This window comes from Canis lupus, chromosome 19 (genome assembly GCF_003254725.2).
Source record: "Canis lupus dingo isolate Sandy chromosome 19, ASM325472v2, whole genome shotgun sequence".
Lineage (NCBI taxonomy): Eukaryota > Metazoa > Chordata > Mammalia > Carnivora > Canidae > Canis > Canis lupus.
In genome coordinates, this window is record NC_064261.1 from 1,658,744 (window position 1) to 1,664,743 (window position 6,000).

Here is a 6,000-nt window from a genome sequence, read left to right on the forward strand (position 1 = left end):
GGGATCGAGTCCCACGTTCGGCTCCCTGCAGGGAGCCTGCTTCTCCCTCTGCCTGGGTCTCTGCCTCTCTCTCTCTCTCTCTCTCTCTCATGAATAGAAGAATAAAATCTTTAAAATAATAATAATTTAAAAATAATATTAAAACAGCAAAGAGTAATTTTAACAAGATTATTTTTAAAAATAATATAAATATACTACATATGAAATATACATTTAAATTTATAGACTTTTTGTTGCTGAAGAGTAGGAAGAGCACAGAAGTGGGAAAAATGTATTGTAAAACTCCTAACTATGAAATACTCAGTTAAAGAATGATTGAACATTTTAGAGCTCAGAGCTAACAGTGCACAAGGGGTATTCCATTTTTTTTTTAACTATTAAAAGGTGTATGTGCAAAATGCCCAGTGAGAATGAAATGATGCAAGGGACCACTGAATGTGTCACAGGGCGTTTTTCCTGTATCACTGTGATAAGTAGAGCTTCCCTCACCAACCTTACAACCGTCATATTTTCTCCTTGTAGGATCATTTTCAGTTTCAATTCCTTTATTTAACAAAATATTTTCCTGTCACTCTCCTGATCCCTCCTGTAGTCTGTTAGCACTTGGAGAAACCTTAGCATCAGGAGAAGAATCAACCATGTACTGTTAGAACATGATCAGCTAATGGGCACTCAGACTTTTTAATCTATTTTTATATGGTCTATATACAAAATATACATTTTGTACATATATACATTGTACATACAATGTGTATATACATTGTACATGTATATATGTATATATATGTATATACATTGTACATATGTGTGTATATATATGTACAATGTATATACATGTATATGTATATGTATATGTATATGTATATGTATATGTATATGTATATGACTGGCAAAACACTCCTAGAGTCGCACTGGGATAAAACACTGAAAAATGTGTGCATACATATACCCTGTTTCCAGATAATAAAATGAGTATGGATAATAGCATCGATGAATTGAAATGAGACCAAAGCGCCTCTATTTCCTATTTCTGATTCCAGGACTGGGTAACTTGAAAAAAAAAAAAAAGATAAAGCAAAATAATAAATAGACATAAATCACAAGAGTCGATTAGTAAAATTCACCATTAAATAGCCAGTGGTGAATATATTGCAGTACTAGCTAAAACTAGCTGGAATGTTCTCTCAACTGCCCTATGGGATGTTTCTATTCAATCCATTCAAATAGGATGGCAGCAAGCACTCAGCGTGGTTCCACCTCAGCCCCCAATAAAACGCAAGAGTTGGGATCCCTGCGTGGCGCAGCAGTTTAGCACCTGCCTTTGGCCCAGGGCGCGATCCTGGAGACCCGGGATCGAATCCCATATCGGGCTCCCGGTGCATGGAGCCTGCTTCTCCCTCTGCCTATGTCTCTGCCTCTCTCACTCTCTCTCTGTGTGACTATCATAAATAACAAAAAAAAAAAAAAAGAGTTAAAAATAAATAAATAAATAAATAAATAAATAAATAAATAAATAAATAAAAATAATAAAAAAATAAAAAGCAAGAGCTGCCTTCTTGCCAACCCTCATACCATAATGCCTCTGAACGAGCTTCTCGAGTCGTCGACTACACCACTTCGGTTGCAGCATTATGGGAAAGGCCTCTGTTCTCTCTCCACAAATCCCAGCTTTCTACCTGGGCGGATGAATGCATAGGTAACTAGGCGGATTCTGACACAGGTCAACCCGCACATACCTCCGTCTTATCAGCCAAAAATGATGCAAATTAGAAAAATGTTTCCACTCTGGAACTATAAAAGAAATTCCTCTAAGGAACCAAACACATATAGAGACACTCGTGTGAATATTGGTTGATCATCAAGCTAATCGTTAAATATATGACTAATGATGTCACCCTGCAAGTTCCGTATGAGCAGCACTACTTGAAGTCCAACCTTCTATCATTATAACGCTGCATCCGAATGAAGTAGCGGTTGGTTGTCAGCAGCAAATTGGGGGAAATAGTCTTCTAGGGAAATATTATCCTTCATAAATACCAGTGATCTTAAACCTGCCCGGGTTCAAATCCCAGTCCTTGCAGTCAACTAGCTCTACATGTAGCTAAGGGAAAAGTTATTTAATGACGCGGTGCTCTGATTTTCCTCAGCAATACAATACAGTCCCTACCAGCATATAAGTTCATAATTTGTAAAAATACATACATACCTGGAGCAACATCCAGCACATAATAAGAGCTCAACAAGTATTAGCTAATGATTCATATCGTTTCCCATAATTCAAGTTGCTGGCAGAAAAACGGAACTCTCTGTATCATTAACTAACCTTCCCTAGTAATCTAATGAACAAATTTAACATTAAACTCTAAGACAGAAATGAAGAAAAGCAGAGTTTTCTAAGTTTTTAATTTATTATTAATTCACCTATTTATTCATTTATTTTTCATTAAACAAGCTCTACACTCAGTGTATGCTGGGTATAAGTGTTTTAAAACCTATTTGGGGTTTGAGACCTAACTGGAGTTGTGGATATTTTCCTAAGAAAAATCCACTTACATACAACATTTTCAGGGCTTCAACCACAGCCTTCCTGAAATCCAATCAGAGCCAGCAACCCTGAGATGGAGAAGCTTCTGGGGCCTAAAATCCTTCAATTATCAAACCCTATTCCAATGAACTTTAAACCATTGATGTTTCCCTCTCCTTCAAAGAGGTTAATAAGCATGTATTTCATTGGCAACTATTATGTCTTACAACGTAGCTGCTGATGTTCACGTATGAATCTCCCCGGTGAAAACAAAAAGCACCAGATCCTCTTCCTTAAACCCACCAATTCATCTGCAGTAAAATTCCAAGTTTCAGGACTATAGCTTCAAACCAGATTCTGGGGTTCCCACTCCAGACTGTCAGAGAACAGTGAACCCAAAGTACTAGCAGGGGTGCCTGGTTCATTCCCTTGGTAGAGCGTGTGACTCTTGATCTCGGGGAAGTGACTTCAAGGCCCACACTGGGCATAGAGCTTATTTAGTAAAAACAAATAAATTAGATAGATAAATAGATGAATTCATTAATCATAGATTAGAAATCAAAGTATGGGAACACTGCCTACTGGAGGCTCAGCACCAGTGACCACTAACTCGTCTGTATCACCCTGTCACAGAGCGGATGCTGCTGCAAGAGAAGCCATGCCGAGGATGACTAAAATTTTGAGGGGAGAAAACATGGGGAGAGATGTAAGAATATGACTTTGAGATGCCGTCATCACAGACCTTTAGGACTTTCTGGGACTTCTTGATCGCATAGAATTTTAAATTGTCCATCACCTTTCATATAGAAGAAGGCTATTGCTTTTTCCCCATCCTTTGCTTCATAGATCTTACGTTGTCCCCTCTAGACCCCCCTCTGTCCACCACGCCCACCGAGTCCTTGTCCGTAAAACAACAGGAGTTGACGCTTGGATCCATGCCACACCTTGCCGCTTGCAGGGGAAGAGCCCACCTTCACAGCCACTGCCCTGCAGATGCCCCAACTCTCCGGGCCTAAGCAGTTGGTTCAATCGAGTCAACAGAACCTCTCCAGGTGCACTGACAAGGTGAGGCCTCTCGGTTAAGAGCGGCTGTCATCACCTGCGTCCTAACATCAGCAAGTGGCTTTGAAAAACACAACGGAAAAGCGGCCAACGACAACCACTTTACTTCCAGTTTCGAACATCTGACTCACCGTGTTTAGGGCTCTAAGTTAGCATCGCTTGAGAATAACCTTGTCTTACGGATGGGTGGAAGCTATCGGAACCTTCGTGAATGAAAATGAATCCTAGACGTTTGCCACACCCAATCTCACTAACACTGGGGGGAAATTCACTGGATTTTCATTTACATCCCCCTTGAATAAGGACCTCATCGCAATCAAAGTCTCCCGCGTGCCTTCCAAGCTTCTAATACTGCTGTCCAAAGCGAGGAGTGGCCCGTCCTGGGTGGGAACTGACACCATGGAGAAAGCCAGGCCCGGCTGCCCGGCAGGCAGCAACTGTTTCTGCAAGTCCTCTCCCTGGGGGGACAGGCGTCCCCATCAAGGCCGGGAGGGACCCCGATTTCTGCAAGTCCTCTCTCCGGGGGGACAAGCGAGCAAAGTCGGTGACGGAGGCGCCTGACACTGCACAGGCTTCGCGGCGCCGCAGCGCGAGGGGGGCGGGGTGGGGGGGCGCACCTCGTCCAGCTCCGGGGGGGGGAGGGGGGCGCGGACCCGGCGCTCGGGGCTCCCAGCCCGCAGCTCCTCCGGGGCGCACGTGCTTGGCAGCCCGCGGGACCCCGGCAGGGTGGGCGCTCAGGAGAGTCCACGGAGGAGCCCATGGACACGGAGGAGCCCGGGAGGAGCCCACGGAGAAGCCCACCGACACGGAGGAGCCCACGGAGGAGCCCGCGGACACGGAGGAGCCCGGGAGGAGCCCGGGAGGAGCCCACGGAGGAGCCCACGGAGGAGCCCGCGGACATGGAGGAGCCCGGGAGGAGCCCACGGAGAAGCCCACGGAGAAGCCCACCTACACGGAGGAGCCCACGGAGGAGCCCGCGGAGGAGCTCGCGGACACGGGGGAGCCCGGGAGGAGCCCACGGAGGAGCCCACGGAGGAGCCCGCGGACATGGAGGAGCCGGGGAGGAGCCCACGGAGGAGCCCACGGAGGAGCCCACGGAGGAGCCCGCGGACACGGAGGAGCCCGGGAGGAGCCCACGGAGAAGCCCACGGAGAAGCCCACCTACACGGAGGAGCCCACGGAGGAGCCCACGGAGGAGCTCGCGGACACGGGGGAGCCCGGGAGGAGCCCACGGAGGAGCCCACGGAGGAGCCCACGGAGGAGCCCACGGAGGAGCCCACCTACACGGAGGAGCCCACGGAGGAGCCCACGGAGAAGCCCACCTACACGGAGGAGCCCACGGAGGAGCCCACGGAGGAGCCCGCGGACATGGAGGAGCCGGGGAGGAGCCCACGGAGGAGCCCACGGAGGAGCCCACGGAGGAGCCCGCGGACACGGAGGAGCCGGGGAGGAGCCCACGGAGGAGCCCACGGAGGAGCCCATAGAGGAGCCCGCGGACGAGCCCCGGAGGAGCCCGCAGCCCCCAGCGCGGCGCCTGTGCGCGGGCCGACGGCGGGAGCGCGGGGCTGGAGGCTCAGGCTGGCGGGCGGGCGGGCGGGCGGGGTGGGGCGGGAGCGCGGGGCTGGAGGCTCGGGGGGGCGGGTTCCGGGGACCCCGCGGGGGGCGGCCGCGTACCTCCATGGAGTCCGGGCTGCGGCCGGCGGCCCCGGGGCTCCCTGCGCGGCGACGCTGCGGCCGACGGGCCACTGGGCCGGCTCCCCGCGCCCTGACCCGGAGTCCAGCCCCGGAGAAAGGAAAAGCGAAAGAGCAGCGAGCGGGGCGCCCCAGCCCGACGGACACCCGCGGGGGCAGGGAGGGGCGCGCCCGCCGCAGCCCAGGGCCGCCCAGGTGCCGGCCCGCCCCGCCCCCCGCCCTCCGAGGTGTCCCGACGCGCGGAGGGAGGGGAGGGGGCAGGGCGGGGGGCGGGGTGGGGGTGGGGGAGGGGCTGCAGGGAGGGCGGGGTGGGGGAGGGGCTGCAGGGAGGGCGGGGGTGGGGGAGGGCTGCAGGGAGGGCGGGGGCGCTGCAGGGAGAGCCCCGCGGCTGCACACTCCTGCCCTGGCCCTGCGGGGACCTCTAGCAGCCCACATCACACCGGGCCGGGACAGCTCCCGGGGGCGCCCAAGTCCACGGCCCCTGGGGAGCCCTGGGGAGCCCCGGGGAGCCCGTGGGGAGCCCTGGGGAGCCGGGACCAATGCGCTCCAGGGTTGACAGAGGGGCCCAGGGCCTCTGCGGGGGGCGGGGGGCCCTCAGGCCCGGCGCTCAGCACAGTCTGGATCCTGGACCCTGGAGCCTGGAGCCTCGGAGGCCCCGGAACCCCGTGTCCACCGCCAGGAACCCCCAGGGAAGGAGCTTTCCCCATTTCCCGCTCATGTCG

The 6,000-nt window shown here is 52.4% G+C and overlaps 1 protein-coding gene across 2 annotated transcripts in view; it reads right to left on the reverse strand.

The window, feature by feature from the left end:
- The window catches only part of IL15 (interleukin 15), a 64,177-nt gene extending 58,761 nt beyond the window's left edge, over positions 1-5,416 (reverse strand). Inside the window, exon 1 of one of the 2 annotated variants that reach the window (XM_025462330.3) lies at positions 5,261-5,416. The gene's annotated coding sequence lies outside the window, so the exon portion shown is untranslated. The remainder of the gene's footprint in view (positions 1-5,260) is intronic. The other variant, XM_025462331.3, reaches the window with a different exon arrangement.
- Between the last annotated feature and the right edge of the window lie 584 nt (positions 5,417-6,000).